Below are 23,037 nucleotides of genomic sequence, written 5' to 3'. Positions count from 1 at the left end.
GTGTTAAGATCTCAAACGACATTTTTGTGTCACTCTTTGAAAACCTCGAACTATTCTTGGGATGCTGTTAAACTTCATTTGCAAGGAATATGGTTTCATAGTAATATAAGTCTAGATCTTACAGAATATAGGGCATTCACAACTAGATGTACAAAATCCTGCTACTGTAGTATCTCAGATTTCGGATGGGCTGCACAGGTTTAATCCTGGAAATATAATGAAATACTCCTTTTGGATTTTTATCATTATATTCATTGTCTTGGCTATATTGATTCTGGATGGGGAGTTTCCTTGTTTCGTACAGGACAACAATGACTGCATGCTCAGGCACAAATTCATATGCTTGATTTATTTAAAAAAGAAGGGGGAGATGTTGGAGGCCATGGCATGGTTGGAGTCGAGGATCAAACCAGGCCCTGACTTGTGTCTCCTTAAAAGTCCAGACACCTTGACAAGGTTAAGGACAGGAAAGTTGAGTACACTGAGAAAAGGTCTGCGCTATGTGTCGTGCTCTCGCCTACATGACTTCCCACATACTCCCCCTACAGAAGGGAACAATGTGGTCAGTTCTTAGTTGGTCCTTGTTCTGTATCTCCCATAACCCACTCCCTGGTTGATTGTCTTGCTAATGGCTTTAGCGAAACTACCTGACCTCACGAGGTTTGCTTGTAGTTAATGTAAACTTGTTATAGAAACTTGGGTCATCTGACTAGGTACTGATGTATTACTCCTCCTATTCTGGTCTGCCTTATAAATGATTGTAAGATGTGGAATAAATTTGGCACTGTTGGACATCATCTTCAGTGTTCCTCCTGCCCCCATCTCTTTGTCTCTTCATTTTTCACCATCCTCTTAGCCCTCAGGTTTTCCTGGTCAGATTTGTGGTGCTGGCCGTGACATTGTATTCTTTATGAAGTCTCAGCTTTGTTCTTTGTAGGTTCTGAGACCACCACTTCACATGAAAAGAAGTGACGATATTCCAGAAACAGTATGCACACTGTAATACAAACACTTGGCCACTCGGTATTGTCCAAACCAATGACTGCAGAACAAAGGGTCCAGTAACTAGTGTCTCACATCTTGTTCATGTGAAATTATAGCCAAGGTACATTAGTTGAATATCACCAAGTTCACCAAGGAGAGCCTATTTCTAACATTCATTTTGCTGTTTAACAAGGCACTAATTTCACCAGTGAAAATCCGTATCTGACAATTGGGATGCTAATTAACAAATGTCTGGTGTGTTTCAAGGACATGGATACAGAAGCACTTGTAGTTCTCCCTGAGGGGGCCTTTCTGATGCATATTTGCCACCCACCCCTAGACCTAGATAATTCTTGATCATTATCCAGATTCTACATGTAACTTAAACCAACCAATACACATATTTATAGCACTGTATCTTTGCTGAAATTTTAAAAAGTGAATCATAAAACAGGAAAAGTATGTATTCCTTGTATAGTACAATTTAGTATACTAGAAAAGGGACTTAGTTTCTAGATTCCTGATGGTAAGAGAGGATAAGAGGGTAAGAGAAAGCCAGGAGTTGAAAGGAGATGCCAGAAGAATTGGAGGATATTAATAACATAAGGGATATTTTAACAATTTTACATTTGAATGGCCCCATCTCAAGTTATGTATTTATTCCTAAAAAAGTCATGGATATTTTAAATGCTTTTAGTTTAAAGTTAATATGTATTCTTACTACCTCATGGACTTTATACTTACTTTCATAAGTAATTTGAATCCTACAGCATGTAAAGTTCGGATTTACTCATATTCAGTGGGTTTTCCTTCATGTTCCACACTGACCATCTCCACCCCGCACCCCTGATATTTTCCCAACCCCAGATCATTTGTGTTGAAATACTAGTAGGCAGGTTATCATCTGACTTCTGACCTTACAAGCAGCAGAAACAGCTGGTATTTTGATATTCTCCTGACAATCTTGTTTTATAAAATTCCTAGTCTAAATAGCAGACTTGATATGTTTGAAAAGGTCAGGTGACTTTTTAGTCTATTAGAAATTGGTGCAGTATTGGATGTAATTCATTCTAGTAATTTCCCTTCTGTAATTTTAGTAGTTCTTTTATTTTCATTCTTGAGTAAAACACTAATGGTTTTTAAATATTGAAATTTAAAATATTAAGGTGTGGAAAGTAAAAAGTCAAGTTATGATTATAATAGGCAATAGAATATTTTTTTAATTCTGAAGCCTTAATAGAGACAATAGATGTACTCCAGTGATGTAATTCTTGTTTCATGGATTTGTATATAAAAATTTTTAGTAACTTACTTGGCTTCTTTGAAATAGCTTAGCCAAAAATTAACAAGTCAGGAAATGACAGATGCTGGCAAGAATGTGGAGAAAGGAGAACCCTCCTACACTGTTGGTGGGAATGCAAGCTGGTGCAGCCACTCTGGAAAACAACATGGAGATTCCTCAAAAAGCTGAAAATAGAGCTACCCTACGACCAGCAATTGCACTACTGAGTATTTACCCTAAAGATAGAAACGTAGTGATCCGAAGGAGCATGTGTACCTGAATGCTTATAGCAGCAATGTCCACAATAGCCAAACTATGGAAAGAACCTAGATGTCCACCAACAGATGAATGGATAAAGAATATGTGGTGTATATATATACAATGGAATACTATGCAGCCATCAAAAGAAATGAAATCTTGCCATTTGTGATGACGTGGATGGAACTAGAGGGTATTATGCTTAGTGAAATAAGTCAATCAGAGAAAGACAATTATCATATGATCTTCCTGATATGAGGAAGTAGAGATGCAACATGGGGGGTTTGGGGGGTAGGAAAAGAATAAATGAAAGAAGATGGGATCAGGAGGGAGACAACCATAAGAGACTCTTAATCTCACAAAACAAACTGAGGGTTGCTGTGGGGAGGGGGCTTGGGAGAGGCTGGTGGGGTTATGGACATTGGGAAGGGTATGTGCTATGGTGAGTGCTGTGACATGTGTAAACCTGGCGATTCACAGACCTGTACCCCTGGGGATAAAAATATATGATTATTAAAAAATTAAATTAAAAAAAAAGAAATAGCCAGTGGGAAAAAGACTACAGTTGTGAATCAGACCTTTAGATTATGCCCATCCATAGAAAGATAGCATATTGCTTGTTTAGAGTAAATTCTAAGATATAGCCAACTTTAACAGATATTTTAAATGAATCAACTGCCAAACCAGATAGGACATAAAATAAGCCTTTTAGACCTTAATTAGGCAATGAAAACTGCAGTTTTGGATTCAGATTCAAGAAACAGTTATGGAGGGGCGCCTGGGTGGCTCAGTGGGTTAAACCTCTGCCTTAGGCTCAGGTCATGATCCCAGGGTTCTGGGATGGAGCCCTGCATCAGGCTCTAGGCTCAGCAGGGAGCCTGCTTGCCCCTCTCTCTCTGCCTGCTGCTCTACCTACTTGTGATCTCTTTGTCAAATAAATAAAGAAAATCTTAAAAAAAAAAAAAGAAACAGTTATAGAAAGACTATTATGTCTTTAGTATTTCTGTGCTTTTATCTAAAGTCAACCCTGATAAGTCAGATTCATTTGGAAGGGCTTCCAAGGTCCTTAAACATGAAGACATGCTAAAGCCAAATTATAAAACGCTTGGTACACTTTAATATTTAAATTAACTAGTTAATTTTAATATATAACCCCATAAAGCTATCTAATTTTACTATTCATATCACAAATTATAAGATATATTTAAAACAATATAAAATTATCTAATAGTTCATCATAAGGCAAGGTGAGCCCGTAATATTAAAAGGCTTTTGATTACATTCTTCTTTTCAAATGTCAGTTTATCTAATCCTATGTGTAACCTTATTTGGAAATGATATCAAAACTCCACAGTTGAGGCCTTCCCAGGTGAGAAAGCCAGACTAAATCGCCCTTCTGATAACGCTCTTTCTGTTTAGCTCCTCCTCTGTGCCCTGGCCTCTTAGTTAAAGGATCTGGATTCCAGGCCAGAAATTGGAGCTTCTCCTTTGCCATTGACTTGCTAGTCACTTTTGCTTTGGATTATTCCTTGACTCTTTTTTCTACCAACTTTTTGATGTGTAATACACCTATAGAAGAGTGAACATATCCTAAATGTGTAATTTGAAGGATTTTTGCAAATCAGATACATCTATTTAACCAGCAATCCTATCAAGAACTGGAAAATTACATCAGCATTATCCCCATAACTTTTCTTGAAGCTCCTTTCTTTCATTAGTTCCCCATACTGATTACCATAAGGGTAATCACTATCCAGGCTTTCTTATTTTTCCCTCTTCTCTTTAATTAAATAGAATTTTTAAAAATGCGCTTTTTTGTTGTCTGGCTTCTTTCAGTTTCATCTATATCACTATAGACAGTTATAGGTCACTCATAATTATTGATCAGTAATATACTCTTGGATGAAATACCACAGTTTATTTTTTTCACCTTTAATGGACTTTTGGGTAATTTCCAATTTTTGGATTTTACAAATAAAAATCTCTGAACATTCTACGTCTTTGGAGTTTTATGTCATTTTTTACTGATTTGTAAGACCTTTTATTTATTTAATGGGTCCTTTGTCAGTCAGTATATTATGAAAATCTTTGCTTCCTCTGTTTGCCTTTTTACTCTCTTAATGGGTTCTCTTGATGAAGAGAAATTTCTAAATTGTCAATTTTTGCTTTACAATTAGGACCTTTTGTGATCTTTTAAAGAAATCCTTGCCATTTCAACTAAAATCAAGATACTCTCCAATGTTTCCTTCTAAAAGTTTTATTGTTTTGTCTTTCACCTTTAGATCTGCAATACCTGGCATAAAGTAGGGGTCAAATTACATTTTTGTCAATATAGAAATTTAGCTTATGCAGCATCATTTATTAAAAAGACCAGCCTTGGGGCACCTCGGTGGCTTAGTTGGTTAAATGTCTCCCTTTGGTTCAGGTCATAATACTAGGGTCCTAGGACTGAGCCCCATGTTCAGTTCTCTGCTCAGTGAGAAGGCTGCTTCTTTCCTTCCCTCTGCCCTTCCCCTTGCTCTCTCTCTCTTTCCCTCTCAAATAAATAAATAAAATCTTAAAAAAAATAAAAAGACCATTCTTTTTCCAATGTACTTCAGTGTTCTCTCAGTTGTCAATCAGCTGACTCTATATGTCTGGGTCTTTTTCTCTAGTCTAGGTCTATTTTTCTTTTCTAGTCATATATTTCTATATGACTATTCCATTGGTCAGTTTGTCTATCTTTGTACAGATAACACATTCTCTTAGTTACTAATCTTTTATGAAAGTTCTTGGTATATGACAGAATAAGTACTGCAGCTTTGTTCTACTAGTTCGGATCATTGTCAGCTGTACTTCGCCCTGCATCTTCATATTATTTTTTAAAAATCATCTTAATTTTCACATACATGCAAAATAAAAGATGAATTTAAAAAAACTGCTAGGATTCTTATTGTAGCTTTTCGTTCTTTATTTTGCCTTCATTTTCAAGGGTATTTTCACTGGATATAGAATTTGGGGTTGACAATTTTTTTTGTTAAGCACTTGCATGCATCATGTTCCACTCTTTCCTAGCCTCATAGTATCTGAGAAATGAACTACTAATTGGGTTATTATTCTTGTATATGTAAAGTGTTATTTTTTTTTCTTGTTGCTCATAAGATTTGCTCTTTGTCTTTGGTTCTCAATTATACAACTATTGTAACTGAAAATTTCTGTTTTTCATCAGATTTGGGAATTGGAGACCATTACATCTTCAATTTTAAAAAGTGGGTTTTTTGTTGTTGTTGTTTTGTTTTGTTTGCTATGCTCTCATTCTCATGTCTATTTTGGACTATGATATATATAGAACTATGTACTATCATCTAACTGGTCCCAGAGGCTTTGTTCAATTTTTTTTCTCCCTATTTTCATATTGAATAATGTCTTTTGATCTATCTTCAAGTTCATTTGCTTTTTCTTTTGTCATGTCCATTCTGCTGAGGTCCACCCATTGATTATGTTTTTTAACATATTATATATTTTTTGGTTCTAAAATTTTCTTGTTTTTTCCTTTATAATTTTTATTACTCTGCTGAGATTTCATAGTGTTTTATTCAATTGTGAACATATTTTGTTTTACTTCATTGACATTAGTTAAAATAGCCACTTTTAAACTATTAACTTTTAGTACTAACACAGGACATCTTAGGGCTACTGTTAATTGATTTTCTTTTCTATTGCAGTGTGTTCCATTTATCTGGTTTTTCTTATCAGGCAATTTTAAAGTATATCCTAGAAATGATAAGTGTTAAGTTTTTGAGATTCTGGATTCTGTTATTTTTCTCTGCTGTGTGTTATTTCTTTTGTTCTAGCCTGCAATTATCTTATTGGAATTTTTTGTAGGGTAAGATTATTTTAGAACTGAACTAGGACAGCTCTGTGTTTGTCTTAGGGACATCTGAAAATCTGTCACCTATACTTGGCTAAGAAAAGATCAGTGAGCTAACTAATAATTTATAATATGCTGTTTTAAGTTCAAAAGTCCCCTGCAGGCACCCAAGATTGACTTGTTTGTGGATGAATTATACCTGGCATGACCAGTTAAACTTTTGGCCTTGGCTTTTATACCTAAAAGAACATTAAAGGGCCCACTGAAAATTTCTGGGTAGGCCTCCTGAAACCAAGACTTATCAGAGAAATCCTGGCAATTCAATCCCAAGATGAAATACATACTCATTTTGTAAGAATGACAGAGCCTGGGGAGCTGTGTATGGAGATTTCACATACCCTTAGTGTTGTTTTTTGTATTGTTTTTTTTTTTGCTTTCCCAACCCCTCTGACCCTTCTCTTAAGCCATATATCCTTTGCCTTCCATAAATGTCTTACATGAGTGTGCTGTGGAGTCTTGTAAATCCTTTCAATTAATTATTTAACCTGATAACTGCTAAAATTGAACTGTTAACTCTGTTTCTTGGGTGGCAGCATTCAATTACTATTGGCCAGGATCCTTCTAACTGTTCCATACATGTGTGATTAAGGTGTCAGTCAAAGAAAGATATGGGCAGGATAAATTTGAGCAACCCCTTTCTGAGAATTTTTTCCTTCCAAAATGTACCTACCCTCTTCAATGGTCAAAGTTTTCTGAGCTTCAATTTTTTGATTCACCAGGCTGTTTTCCATCACAGCCCCAGTTCTTCTAGCATCATCTGCACTTGGTCTCCAGCTGAAAGTTGCAAAAAATGAGAACTCACTTGATGGAACTCCATTTTTCTAGACAAGTACATAGTCCATCTTATTCTGTTTACTCACCAGTGCTGTAAGTAGCTCCTATTTGTATTAGGTCTAGATTTTATGTTTTTTTCTGTGGAGGATTCAGGCTGATTTGGTCTTACTCTATCATTATTGGAAGTGGAACTGCTCTCATGAGATTTTTAAACTACTGTCTTTTAAAAAAAGTTGTTTTAAAATGAAAAAAAAAATAGTGCTATATTTTAGTTTGTTTGATACACAAGATTTATTCTGGAATGAGCTAATGGAATGTTTGGAATCAGAGAATTTAAAGGAGAGGCTGTCCTATCCTAAGAATGATTATGAATCCATTTGGTCAGAAAAAAATATTTTACCAAAGAGTAAAAGCTTCCTCAGTTGTCTGCTAATTCTAGCTAAGTGGTCTAATGATGTATTTGACTCACTACAGTCCAAGCATTATTGCATAATGACAAATAGATGCCAGTTATATCTACGGGGAAAAAAGAAGCTTGCTATATATAATACCTGAATATAAACCTTTCTTCCTTTTCACTATGTTATTATACCTTCTCATTTAATCCAATGAGGTAGGTATTGTATATCTGTTTAACAGATGATCAAACATATTCTGGGAAATTAAGTAACCTTCTCAAAGTCACAGTACTAAATGATAAAGCCCGGTCTATTAGATTTCTAAGTCTGAGCTCTTAGTTATATATTATAATACATGATTAACTACTGTGAGTTAATTGGTATTTATAAGGATGTGTATGTGTGCACGTGTGTGTGTGTGTGTGTGTGTGTGTGTATGCTTTTAGTATATTTTTAGTAAGCGATATTCCTGGCAGAGGGAAAAAGAGTACTATTGAAGGATAGTACCCTGGAAAATGCTAACAACTTTATAAATTTCTTGTCCATAATGGTATTAAATTTATCAGCAAATGAATATGGTTTTTATGAGGCATGTAAACAAGTTTATATTAAACCATAATTGTTCAGTTTTCTTTAGTATATTTAAAATAACTTTGCCCTATAGTTAGTACCTCTGGACGCACAATTACATTTCATAGTATTGTAGGAAGACCTGTAAGGCAGACTGGCAAACTATGATCCACAGGCCAAATCCTGCCCACCATTTATTTTTGTAAGTAAAATTTTATGTTGTTATTTTATTGGAATGTAATCATGATTATTTTTGTATTTATTGTCTATGGCTGCTTTTGAGCTATAATGGCAGAGGTAAGTAGTTGTAGCCAATACCCAATGACCATCAAACCTAAAATAGTCACACTCTGACTCGTAGCAGAGACAATCTGCCAATGCCTACTCTTAAAGTATCCTTGAGATTCTCAAATTTTTCTTAGTTTCCCATCCTCCACCTTCTTTTTTTTTTTTTTTTTTTTTTTTAGGATTTTATTTATTTAGTCATGGCAGAGACAGAGAGGGGCAGAGGGAGAAGCAGGCTATCCACAGAGCAGGAAGCCTGATGGGAGACTGGAACCCAGCAGAAGGCAGATGCTCAACCGACTGAGTCACCCAGGTGCCCTAAAACTTCGCATTTTATTAATAAGGTATTTGAGATCCAAAGTGGCCTAGAAAACAAATGAATTATATATCTAGGACTAGAACTTTGAATAATTGTCTTTCTTTCTTTTTCTTTTTTTTTCTTTTCTTTTCTTTCTTCTTCTTCTTCTTCTTCTTCTTCTTCTTTTTTTTTTTTTTTTTTCTTTTAGGCTCATGTTTATAGGAAGACATGGTTCTCTGATCTCTGTGTGAATTTTATTCCGGTCTTTCTCTAAATCATTTCCCACATGATGAATTAGGTTTATAAGCTGGGGAACTATTTCCTTCAGGTTCACAAACACAGAATCAAATCACAGAACAATCTGTTTTAAAAGGCTACATTTTTACACAAACAGTACATGATTTGGCAAGCTAATATTTAGAAGACCAATGTCAGTGGGTAGAAATAATTTGTTCACTTTATACCTGCTTTTCTTAAGTTACCTAACCTTCATATTTGCTGAAATTTTCAGTGTGTAATTGACCTATCTAAAGGTGGTTGCTGGTTATCATGCTGATTTCCAAAGCTTTCAGACTGATAGTAAAACATTTCAGAGAGCTAGCAGTGATGTATTTAAGAAGAAAAATACTGCTACAAAAGGTGTCCTTCTAATGTAGTATGTGCATGAATTTGCCTTTTCTGTTTCCAAACCATAAGCTCTTATCTTAACATTGATTCCTTCTAAAAAAACAAATGAAGGAGCACCTGGGTGGTTCAGTGGGTTAAGCCTCAGCCTTCAGCTCAGGTCATGATCCCAGACTCCTGAGATCAAGTCCTGCATTGGGCTCTCTGCTCAGTGGGGAGCCTGCTTTGCCCTCTCTCTGCCTGCCTCTCTGCCTACTTGCAATCTCTCTGTCAAATAAATAAATAAAATCTTTAAAAAAAAAATGAAGATTTGGACAGAAGACTTCAAGCCCACAATTTTGTGTATATATGCTAAAACTCCATCTTTAGGCACATATCATGATAATGGAACATCAGATGCTGCGGCACAATGAAAAGCATTTTTATCATTAAAATATTATCTGAACATTATTCACAAAGGCTTTTACTTATATTGTTGGAATCCCTCTAACTTTAAATAGGCTCTAGAATTGGGTGCCACATTTGCAGAATATGACATTTAATTGGTGAACTTTATTAAATGCAGACGTTTGGGATCTGTGGGAACAATTGCATGTATCTTAAAGATTTAAGGGTCAAAATTGTTCAGGGGGAGAATGATGAGGGAGCAGAAGGCTCTCTGAAGACCCTGCAACGTCCCGCCCACCACTCCTGGGTGGGACCTGTGTGACGTTCTTCCAGGAATCTCCCAACTATCTTAATGTTAATCCCTTGTTAGAGGGGAAAACAACCTTAACTTGACAATGGCACGGCCTCTGGTATCTTGTAGGTCTTCTTTAATCCTTTTAAAACATCACTTTTCCACACTTCCCCCAACCCCCAGCAGCTCTTTCTGCCTGTGGATCCTGTCCCCATGCTTTAATAAAACCACCATTCTGCACCAAAAAATAAAATAAAATAAATAAATCTGATTGTGAGTTTGGAGCACAGCAAAGTCCCTCTGGTATTGAGGAAACAGTTTTCATCTGACAATCTAGAAAACTGAGTTCCAATCTTGGCCATTCTGTTAAGGTATAATGTGTCCTTGGATAAGTCACTTCAGTATCAAACAGGGTAAAAGCCTGCTTTTGAAAGTTCTTGCCTTTCTCCAGATCATGCAGATAAAGTGTTTAATACAGTACGTGGCACATAGTAAGAACTCAGTAAAAGTTAATTTATTAGACGACTTATGATCATTATTAGTACTGATACCAAAATGACTTAGAACTATAATTCAGGATAATAGACATACAATTTTACCCCTACAAAACCAAGAAAGAGCTGGCCTTGTTCATTTGTTCATTTAGTCTTCCATTTATTTTAACAAATAATCATTGTTGCCTGCCAGGATCCAGGCACTGCACTCCCATTGCACAGAGGATACAGTGTTGAATATTATGGAGTTTCCGACCTCAGGAGACTTATATCCCACTGGAAGATAAAGACCAAAAAACTAACTCCATATGCCTATAGTTTTCCCTTTGAAGTACAATCACTTTACTAAGAAAATAAACTGACAATACTATGGGGCAACTCTAGAATCCTGTTCTTCCCTAACGAAACACGAAGTATTGCTCATGCTCAAACACTCAACGAGGGAGAGAAATAATGGCTCTTTTCAACAATTTGCCGTATCATTTTGGCATTATCACAGAATTTATATCTACCTTGTTGAAAGAATAGTAATCAAGCAAGCTGCTGCTTTTATTTAAAAAAAAAAAAGGCCTAAACACTTGGTAAAAAGCCATTTCACTCACTTCCACAAAGATAATAATAATTTCCATTAGATAGTTTTATCCCTTTTCTTGAGTAGTGTGGTACATACTTATTAAACAAGTTTGTACTTTTGGAGAACTTGTTGCTGTGAGAGTAGTTTAGATAAAATGAGCTAGGAGTGTTCAGTTAAGCTCCCCTCGGTCTGATGGTACTCATTGTCTTTGACATCTAGAAGAGGTTTTATAATCCTTGTTGCTATAATTTTAAAGACTTAATAAAATTGTTGTTAATAGCTTTTTCATCATTTAAACTGCCTTCCCTTGAGAATTCCATTACTACTTCTGAAAATTCCTTATAAGAGTATGGGGAATTGGGAAGGAGGATAAGAAATGTTTAGATGATCATGAACATATACAATATGAAAGGTTATTTTATTACAAATAAAATAAAGAATATTGAGAAAGAGCCAGTTAAGATTTGGCATGCTTATTGTTCTATACACTAAAACTTATCTTTTCTACAAGGTAAGTTAAATGGGAATATAGAGTGAACATGCTTGCTTTTCCTATCAGCTCTCTCTTCTTCAAGTTTGAATTAGAGAGATTTCCCTAGGGGGAAAATATAGTTCCTACATACACAAAGTGAAGCAATAGATTTAAAAAAAAAAAACATATTTGTAACATAGAAAATAAAAGTTAGAAAAACCTAGCAAAAGATTAATTTGGATTACATAGAACTGCATCAATAACAGTAATAGATAAATAGGCAAAGTATAGTAACTAAAAAATCAAAATGATTAACACATTTAAAAAATTACCACCACTAGTAGTTTAAGAAATGTGGATTAAAATAAAATAGCATTTTCTCTATAGAATTAGTGGAGATTATAAAATAGCAATATGAAACACTAATAACAGGGTGTGATGACGCCACTATTCAGTGCTTCTGTGTGTAAAACTTAGTTTTTTAAAAGTAACTTATAAGGGACATCTGGGTGGCTCAGTTGTTGAGTGACTGACTCTCGATTTTGGTTCCAGTAACGATCTCAGGGTCCTGAAACCAAGCTCTGCATGACTCCAAAGCTCAGCATAAAGTCTAAGCTCAGCAGGGAGTCAGCTTGATAGACTTTCCCTCTGCCCCTCCCCCAACTCACACACGCTATCTCTGTGTCTCTCTCTCTCTTTCTCAAGTAAAGCTTTAACAAAAAGTAATTTAGCAATAAAACATCAGTCTTAAACATTTTACATTTTTGTATTAGTGTGGTCTTGGAGGGTTGCAAGAAAACCATACTGAAACCATAGTATACCTGCTTAGGTCAAAAGGCAAATCATATCCTAGTTTCAGGATGGAATCTGCTACTAAAATTATGTTCTTAGGAATCTCTAATCTCTTAAAACTAATTTCTGGGTTTTCTCTATCCTTTGTGTTACCTTCATACCAAGGCAAGCTCTCTCCAGTGATGACTAGAAAATTGGGCTTATCACACCTGGTTAGCAAAATCCCTAAGGAAAGAGGACGACTTTTCCACACTAGTTCCTGGAAGAACCCAAGAGTGAGTCTTCTTGTCTGAGTTGGGCCTGACATTCAGTCCTGAGCCAGTCACTGTAGCCAGGAAAGTAGATGCCCTAATTCCCAGCCTGGAGTCCTATACGCACCTTGGAACTAGGAATGGACTTGGCTTTAACCTAAACATCTTGGGATAGATGGTGATTCTCCAAAGGGAGGTACTGTCACAAAAAGGAGGGGAAATTAAAGCCAGTTAGGAAAAACTAAATAGTTATTCTAGGGATGCCTGGGTGGCTCCGTTGGTTTAGCATCTGCCTTCAGCTTGCGTCATAATCCAGGGGTCCTGGAATAGAGCCCCATGTCTGGCTCCCCGGCTCAGTGGGGAATCTGCGTCTTCCTCTCCTTCTGCCCTTCCCTCTGCTTGTGCTCTCTTTCTCTCTCTCACTTTTTAAATAGAATCTTAAAAAAAAGGAAAAAGTTACTCTAGTACAGTTTCGCCCTTTAATAACATTGTGACTCAATGCTATGAAATAATAGATGAAGATTTACACTTCTTTTTAAATTTTCTTTTAAAGATTTTATCCATTCATTTGTGGTGGTCGGGAGAGAGCCAGCGACCACAAGCAGGCGGAACAGCAGGCCGAAGGAGAAGCAGGCCCCCCCGCTGAGCAAGGAGCCTAATGCCCTACTTGATCCCAGGACTCTGGGATCACAACCTGAGATGAACGCAGATGCTTAACCTACTGAGCCACCCAGGCATCCCCAGATTTACACTTATTACAGCTTAAGTTCTTTTATTTTTTTAAAAGATTTTATTTATTTATTTTACAGACGGATCACAAGTGGGCAGAGAGGCAGGCAGAGAGAGAGGGAGGAAGCAGGCTCCCTGCTGAGCAAGAGCCCGATGCGGGGCTCCATCCCAGGACTCTGGGATCATGACCCGAGAGGAAGGCAGAGGCTTTAACCCACTGAGCCACCCAGGCACCCCTATTACCGCTTAAGTGCTAAAGCTTTAGCAAAAAAACAGAGAACAACAACAACAAAAACCTTTGAGCAATCGTATTGTCCAACAATAGGGAAATTGTAAGTTAAGAAATATAAAATGTTTTGGGGAGTCATTAAAATGATATTTTCAAATAGTTTTTAGTGCTTATGGGGAAAGGACATTTTATAATATAAAGCCCTAAAAGCAGAATATAAGATGATATATACAGTACGATCCCATTTGTAAAAATTGCACAGGAAAAAAACTTAGGAAAATCTATTAAAATAATAATTAGCCCCCAAAAACCGCTGGAATTCATGTATTCATAAAACAAAATTTTTTTAAAGATTTTATTTATTTATTTGACAGAGAGAGAGATCACAAGTAGGCAGAGATGCAGGCGGAAGCAGGCTCCCCGCTGAGCAGAGAGCCTGAGGTAGGGCTCGATCCCAGGACCCTGAGATCATGACCTTAGCCGAAGGCAGTGGCTTAACCCACTGAGCCACCCAGGTGCTCCAAACAAACACTTTTGAAATGTCTATTTGATGGCATGAATTTTTATTCTGAACTGAAAGGTATACTGCGTTTCAGTTGAAATTCTAATAACCCCACTTAAATCCTTACGATGTTCAAAAGTCATTGCACGGCATTTTCAGGTACACGGCCTTATTCAATATGTCTCTCATGAAATCAGTTGTCAGTTCTATCTGCTCCATGTGAGTATTTCTGCAGAAGCCATAAATAAAATTTGTTGATTGACAGAGTGATTCCTTTGTTCATTCATCCAACCACCTATGAATCGTTAGTGGGATTACAAAATAACCCCTAAAGGAATTTCCTAAAATTGGGTAGGTAAAAAAGCTTATAAATTATCATGGGTCAGTGAACAGGTTTTTTCAATGATTACAATATGTTAATTATACTTTGCTTTAAGTAAATGAAGAGCTAAATGAATGTCAGCATTTCTGTCAGAGCCATTGTGTGTGAAGTGGTTATGCTCGTATACAGTAGCATTCAACTGCAATCATAAAAATCATTTATGTGAACCATCTTTCTGTACAATTTTGGAATTATTTAATCTTATTATGAATGTTTAAATATATTATTGGTGTTAAATATACTATAGATACATTACATATATTCAGAGTTCATTTATTTTCTGCACATTCATTTATGAATAATTTTTATTCATTCTGCTGGCTCAGGTGGAATAAAGGGTTACAAAGTTTTCAGTTCAAAGGATTTTCTGGCAAGAATTCATGGCTGCCATCCCCTGAAACTTCAGCTCATGAGAGAACTTTATTGGGGGAGGTAATGACTGCAAGGCTCAGAGGGGATTGCTGTGGCCAGCTTTCATGAGGAAAAAAAAAAAATAGGCAGAGGTTTCCAGAGCAAATTCTGCTGGAAGAGAATGCAGAATGACCTTGAAGGCCAGCTGGAGGCAGTAATCTTGATTGTGTAAGGCTGACAGGGTTAGTATGTAAGGGTGCTGGGTGATGGTGAAGAGATTCAACAGATAACAAGAGAAATTTTCTCTCAGTTTTACTGTAACCCTTTTTTATTAGTACTTATTATTTAATTTATTATTAACTTGGGATGTTGATTTTATATGTATTGGAATAATTATTTTGGAGTTAGATACATGTTTTTATCATATATCACTTCTAGGCGTGTACCCAAAGGAAATATAAGCAAAACATGCTGATTAAAATATTATTAAAACCTCCTCACACTCAGTGTCCAATTCTTTTGAGAGATTCAGAGTCACTGATACCCAGTTTTTCCTTAAAATATCACTCTTTATGCCGTTAACGTATTTGTGATTTAGCATATTTAACTTTTTAATTGTGAAATATAACATATATAGGAAAGAATATATAACATTTATCAATACAGTTCAACAAATAATTAGAAAATGACCCCCTATGTCAAAAGAATGTTATGTGTACCCAAAAAGCCTAGCATGTGTTCTGTCCTACTCCTACTCCTTAGAGTAACTACAGTCTGTTTTAATGATAATCATTTCCTTGCTTTTCTTGCATTTTTACCAACTGTATTTGCATCTGCAGCTCCCAAACCCCTACCCACCCCATCCTGCCCCCACCCTTTCTGTATTACAATTGTTTCTGAGTTAGATCTCAAGTACCTGGGTGTCCCCTTAAATGATAAAGGGGGAGGAGGGGCAGTAACTGGTAGATGGTGTTGAATATGGTCCCTATGAAGTCAAATCAATCCAGAGCTGCTGGAGGATTTAAGGTCACTGATTTATATAAATAGGCTCTTCCTAGACTTGAGATCAAGAGCTAGTTAGTCCATTCAGTCTCTTGGTTAAGAGTCTGAACTAAAGGGGCACCTGGGTGGCTCAGTGGGTTAAAGCCGCTGCCTTCTGCTCAGGTCATGATCCCAAGGTCCTGGGATCAAGTCCCACATCGGGCTCTCTGCTCAGCGGGGAGCCTGCTTCCCTCTCTCTCTGCCTGTCTCTCTGCCTACTTGTGATCTCTGTCTGTCAAAAAAATAAATAAAAAATATTTAAAAAAAAAAAGAGTTTGCACTACATAGTAGAGTATGCCACTAACCTGGCCTCTGATTCGATTGTCTGTGATAACCGTGGAAGACTGTCTATATAGGGTCACAAAACAGGCAGATTTGTGCTGCAAAGACCCGGGGTAGCTTCTGAACAGGCCAGATGAGAGGCACTGCGCGCTTCTTACTTTGGCTATGAATGCAAAGCAAGAAGGTGACGATGGCTCCCTGTCTAAACCCAGAGCTTAGTGTGTCCAGATAACTTAAGAGTCATTATATCTGCCATTTATTGATGTCAAACACCATTCTTAGTGATTTGCATGCAATAGTTCACTTTGTACTAAACCCTATAGGATAGGTACTATTAAATAGATGAACAGACTTTTTTTTTTTTTTTAAACAAATGAAGGAGCTAAGGCTTTGAAAATTTATTTGTACAAGATCGTACAGTTAGTAAATGTCAGTTAGTAAATGTCTGAGCTCAAATTCATGCTTAAACTTTCAGGGATGGTTCCTAAAATGCTGAAGGAACACAGATGAATTACACTTGATAGTGGTAGGTTTTCATTTCCATCTTTATGAAAAGTGACCTCATGTGCTTTCTTAAAGTTTTATTATGTTTCCAAAATACATTTAATTTTGGAAGTTGAGGGGACAGGGCATAGATAATATGTTCAATACCGTACTCAAATTCCCATTACCACCCTCCTACTGAAGAATGGGGAATTTTGTCCTTGCAGCTGCATTTACAATGTTTACCACGAGAGGGAGGAATCAGACCATGGAGAGTGGCAGCAAGTCCACTAAAGACCACCTTGGCCGCTTCTTGCTCTTCATTGGCAGCTGAAGTAGAATGAGTGTGAAATTGGAGAGGGATTTGTTAATAAAAACAGAAGTCTTCTTATTATCTGGAAGAGATGATTTCACAACCCCTGTAAAGAGAAGAGTCAGCTCCTGGAACCTCAAAGTGAGAACGGTTAACATGCTTAGTATCCTAAATTTGAGGATCCCTAATAGTACTCTAGAAACCAGTAGCACTCTTCCCCCCAAACTATGATAATCAAAATGTCTCCAGAATTTGCCAAATGTTCCCTGGGGCAAAATTGCCTCTGATGAGAACCGCTATTTTAGGGATCCAAAGTGTCCTGAAGACTCCAGGTCTCAAAGATAATAAAAGATCCTTCCTTCCTGGTGAATGGGGAATATGGGGCTCTTCTTGGTCTGGGGTTTCACAATTCAAAGCTATGAATAGAAAGGATAAGGCTAGTCCCAGTTCATAAAAGAAGTAGAGACAAAGGATAACAGCACAATGCCAGGCAAAGTGGTTAAGAAAGCAAGAAACAGCTTGAAACTTTACAATTATTGGGGGAAAGGAGTAAGAAATCAAGCAAAGGAATGAACTAGAGATGATGTTAGGGAAGAAGGAGTTATCACGCTCAAGAAACAAAGCATTCCACAAGAGCAGACCTCTTATGAGATACGTGCATGGATGGGGGTACAGCTATTAAATTCTTAGAGCCAGTTAAAATTCTTCTTTCCAAACCTCCTCTTTGAGTATTTTCTTTCTCACTTACTCATACTCTCATCCCTTGTTCAATCATGCCAGAAACCTTGGAGTTATTCTTTAATTTAAATATTAATTTTTCTATCTGTTAGAGATATCCAGGACCCATGAGACCTTGGTTACATTGAGGGTTGTAGGGAACACTGCAGTAGTCTGGCAACAACTTCTTTACTTGCAAATATGGTGACCACAAACAACTCAAAAGAAATTTAATCAAGAGGAAAGAACTAAACTCATAATATACAACCTACAGAGTACATGAATTTGAAGTGCTATGTGTTCTATAATGCCATAGAGAGGCTCTTATACTTCCAAGAGCTCTGTTTTTGACAAAAGTAATATCATGGCTCCTGGGTCTTGACACCAACCGGTCACTGTTTGGCGGTTCTGGTAGGTTCAGGTCTACTCTCCGGTACAAGTAACTCTGTCTAAGCTATTCATTCACTTCTTCAGAGGTCTTTTGCTGAAAGGATGATATATAGATCCATCCCGCCTAGTGATGAACTCTTTCTGTTGAAAATTATGGTTTCCTATACTAAGCCAATAAAAACCATTAGAGGGCATTATTATTATTATTATTTATTATATGTAATTAATATTATAATAATACACACATTATTATTACATATTATGCTACATTCAAGGGCATCTGACTCAAACACCTTCACATTGTTTGCTGGAATGGGTCATAGTAAGCAGGACTTGAGAAATGTTTATTAATTGAATGTATGAAGCTATGAATGAATGCTATAAGTAGTGAGTATAGACATGCATACTAATATTGCATAATAATGAATGTATTATTATTATTAGTTGAAGCATCCAATCTACAAGGGCTCTGAGTATTACCTACTAACAACTCAAAGCTTCCCCTTTCTTTGTCCAGAGAATTGCTTTAGATCAAGTGGTAGCCAGGAACCACGCCGCCTATTTTGGAGACTATATCCTCCCAACCTTGGCCAATGACAAAGAAATCCAAAGGTCAGCCCTTTTGTGTCAAGGTGAGTCAAATTTGTGTTGTAACTCATGTTCCAGAGCTTCTCCATGGGATCAGACTGAAACTATTGTTCAACATCCTTGATAAGCTTCATTTTTTCCCCTGCCTTATTCTTCTGCCTTCACTTTGCTTCTCCAGAGAAGACTCCCCCAATAAAATGGGAATTTCCAACTCAGGCTCCTCTTCTATGGACACTGAAGTTGTTTTGAAGTCACTACCCTTATCCCACTTTAAACTTTCTTTTAAGCTCAGTGTTAGCCATGTAACTCCTTGGGTGAAAGTAATGTAATAGTCAGATCTCAGGACTGGTATTGGTAGAATGGTAGAATATTATAGCTGAAAAAGAAATTAGCTAGCTTACATTCTTATTTTACAAATGAGTTCGTTGTAGCCCAAAGGCAAGATTTTCTGAAGGTGATACAGTTAATGACTAGCAAAGCTGGAACAGAATCAGATTTCCAATCTCCCATTTTAGGGCTTTCTCCAAACATCTCTTCCTATTAGTCACTGTGCTCACATGAGGGAATCTTAAGTTGGGTGCTATCCAAGCAAGTTGGAAGAAATGGCTTAAACTCTCAGCATCCTTGAAATATTATTTTACATATATGTTAAGAACAATGTGACTGTAGGATGATTACTACCTAGATATTTATAGTTTTAATCCTCTATAAAATTTTACTGAATTTTCTCGCTAGGGCTAAATAAATTAATAAGACAAGATTACATTTTCAAGAAGTTTTGTAGGGGAGGCTGTCAAAAGAATAAGGGGGCTACATTAGTGTTACAGGAAATCTGTGGAGCCAGAAAGGCAGTAATTAATCTCATTTGGCAGAAGAGGGGAAACCTCCAGAGGAGATAACATTTGAAATGGTTTGTGGAGATTAGACTTTTGATACGTAGAGAAGAGAAAAGGCTGCTGTAGATAAATGCAATGGAATGTGCAACAGCACAGGTAGGAAAGTTTGGGCTGTGGAAAGCCTTTCTGTGTGGCTGAAGTAGGTACTTCTTGAGAAGAGAGACTAAGAGTTTGTGTGAATGGAATTACTGTGAAGAGTGTGGAATGCCATACCCAATGCTTTGTCTCTTAATTATAATGCCTCTCCATTCCTTCCCCAATTTTCACCTCCATAAATTGTTTATATTTTTCTTTAGTTCTCATGGGGGTATGGCACCATGATGAATGCTTCCTGGTATGCGCTTACATTAAATTAGAGAAGGCAGAGAGGAGAAGAAGCCTGCAACTTTCATCTCCATCTCTTTTTTTGGGCATTAATGAAGAGAAATAAGATATACAATTGGGAGATAAAATGGTAGCTTCAACAAAAAGATTAAACTGTCAATCCCTTAGCTAATCAAGAAAAGAAACTAACATATTGAGCATCTAGGATGACTACTAAATTTGTTAAGCACTTTAGAATTGCCTAATTTAATTCCCACAAATTACTGCATGAGATCTATAGCTGTAATTACCACGAGTATAAAGATAAGAAACCGCAGGCACAGGCATTCGGTCACATGGCCAAGGTCACAGCCTTGATGTGGAACGCTCTGTCATCCTTTCATCTGTGCCACAGGCTTCCCAGGAAACACTAACGGTGCACACTGAGTGGCTGGAAGTACAGCATCTGAGAGTTAGCCACTGGAATCCTAGGGGTTCCTTTTATAAAAGAAATAATTGAGAAATTAAAAGAATTAAAAGAGGAAAAGGGGGAGGAAAGACAGAAAGAGTAATAGAGATAGGAAAGGAAGAAAGAAAAAGGGACAATAAAGATAAGTTTTAAAAACATTGGGTTGATTATAAATATTCTTTCTACCAAGGTATTAAATATATAAATGCATCACATATTTCAATATATAATGGGGGAAAAATCCCCAAAAAACATTTGATAGTTTAAAATATAGATGTACATATATGCATATACCTATTTTGATGTTTGTTTTACATAGACTTAAATTATGAAGTAGAGTTCAACAAAAAGAAGACCTTGAATGGAACAGTCACAACCTTTGGTAATAATGTAAATGCCTTTTAAAAATTCACCAACTAAAATGTTTTAAGACTATTCCCAACAAAATATCATTTACATTTCAAATCCATTAAAATCCTTTATTTTTCTTAAAAGGATATATTGAATCATTTTGAAATGCTCTCATCCATATGTATAATAATGATAAATAATTTATTTCTTAAAACATTAGTTTTTTCCCTGTGGATTAGCATTGCTAAGTTAGACTTGGCTCTGGAATGCAATAGGAAATATTAAATTTCAGATGCTCAGAGGAAATTTTCTGCCCATGCATGGTGGATAAACACACATTATACTATTTACATATATTGTATTTCTTCTCTCTCCCACTAGGGAAAACAAAGCTTATAAATTATATTTATACTGTTAGCAATGGAGTCTTTGTGTAGTGAACCTTACAGAGCATCAGGTGTTTTTCTCCTTGGGTCCTTAAACTGAAACTTAATTGTCCCATGTCACATCTGTTCACATCAATCACATTACATTATTTTCCTTACAATGTGTTCTTCGAGGTGATATGATTGATGTGACTAAATGTGATGGATCAAAAAGGTCTGTTAGGCACTTCAGAAAATTTCAAAATCTCAAGCCTGCAAGCCAAGGAATCTCTGTTGATGCATAATTCAGTATAAAGTTAAATTTGGAAGGGCAATACAGTTCATCAGATTAAGAATTTTTGACAGTGATTCTTGACAAACTACTTTTTGATGATAAAGAAGAGAATGAATAATTTGCTAGGGCAGAGTCAAGGTTAGGGAGTTATTACCTTGTTGTAAATCACATAAATTCAGGGATGAATCCATGTGGAAAAGAATTTGCAGTTGGAAGACTCTGTTTTGAGTCCCAGCTCCTCATGTTCCAGTTACGTGACCTTGGAGATATCGCTTTAATTCTCTGAACCACAATTTCTCATCTGTATCATCTATCACGGAGAGTATCATGAGAATAACAGGAAAGAATATACCTAACAGAACACTATAAATTACTAAGTATCATCTCAAGATTCCACAGTTTTGTTAAGGTCTGCACTGAGTAGGAATCAAATTATTTTAAAACACAGAAAGAGTAACAGTTAAAGTAATTAGGTCTTTGATGCCCAGGAGCACCTCCAATGTAAAAGGAAGTAAGTCATGGAGGAGGAGGGGAATGCCTTATGTTCAGAATCCTCATGTATCTAATAACTACTTATCTGTTTGACCACCCATACATTGAAGCAGTTGTCCAAAGTCTGAGAGATCATTCTTGGTGATTATGTTCTCTTGTCAGTTGATGTATTCTCCACTTAAATTTTCACCAAAATTATATGGTCATTATAAACCTTAAATTGGGAAAATTGTATCACTATTAATAGAAACTTCCAAGTAGGATTGTGGCTTGGAATTTTCTCTTTCCTACATTCCATTCTTTCCAAAGACATCTGATCAGATTCTGTCATTGACTTTGGGTTCCTCCTTGACTTGTTTTCATAGGTAGCCTGTTATAAAATAATCTTTTAGCTATAATTTAGCAGTAACTTTTTAGCTGTCTGTAATTTTTTATTATTTTTTAAAAAGATGGTTTATTTATTTATTTGAGAGAGAGAGAGAGAAAAAGCATAAGTGGGGGGTCAAGTTGGACAGGGACAGAGGGCGAGGGAGAAGCAGACTCCTTACTCAGGGGGCCCCGATTCTGGTCTCAGTCTCAGGAACCCAGGCCTATGACCTGAGCGGAAGGCAGATGCTTAACAGGCTGAGCCACTCAGGCACCCTATGTAACTGTAATTTTTTTAAGCAAACTATATCTGTAATAAACATCAGACACATGGGCCTAAGCCGACTAAGGAGCTGTATACTAACTAGAAGTTGGAGCTGAAGGAGGAAAGGTAGTGACTGGACAGTCAAATGTAGGGATAAGAGTCCTTGCTGAGGAATCAAGACACTTGTATTTAGCAAAGAAGGCCAGCTTTCTATTAAGGTCAAGTGTGGTTAAAATTGCCCTTCTTTTTGCAGCTTTAGCTTTGGCAAAGACACTTACATTGTCTGTGCTTCAGTCCTTCCATGGACGACATCTTCTGCAACTTAACTTCTGTATTGTGAGGTAGCAAATTGACTCCACTACAACTAGAGTGCGCAAAGTAAGAGCTTTAAGTCTCCTAGATAGGGAGAAAAAAAATCAAAACACAAAAAAGCCTCTATAAACCAATTTTAACGCACTTCAACTTGAAGCAATAGGGTCCTATAACTTAATTTTTCTCTTTCGGTAAAAACCCAGTTTATCTTGCATTATTCATAATCTTTCAGGATTCTGCTTCATTTTTGGGTTCCTCCCCAGTGACACGT

At 36.6% G+C, this 23,037-nt stretch overlaps 1 long non-coding RNA gene across 1 annotated transcript in view; it reads left to right on the top strand.

Moving 5' to 3' along the window:
• LOC125102870 (uncharacterized) overlaps positions 1 to 18,688 on the top strand; it is a 33,573-nt gene extending 14,885 nt beyond the window's left edge. Inside the window, exons 2-3 of the long non-coding RNA XR_007128219.1 lie at positions 7,154 to 7,301; positions 18,582 to 18,688. This is a non-coding gene — a long non-coding RNA (uncharacterized LOC125102870). The remainder of the gene's footprint in view (positions 1 to 7,153; positions 7,302 to 18,581) is intronic.
• The last annotated feature ends 4,349 nt before the right edge of the window (positions 18,689 to 23,037 follow it).

This window comes from Lutra lutra, chromosome 6 (genome assembly GCF_902655055.1).
Source record: "Lutra lutra chromosome 6, mLutLut1.2, whole genome shotgun sequence".
Classification (NCBI taxonomy): Eukaryota; Metazoa; Chordata; class Mammalia; order Carnivora; family Mustelidae; genus Lutra; species Lutra lutra.
Note: the sequence above shows the minus strand (reverse complement) of the source record. Positions and strands in the feature narration are given on the sequence as shown.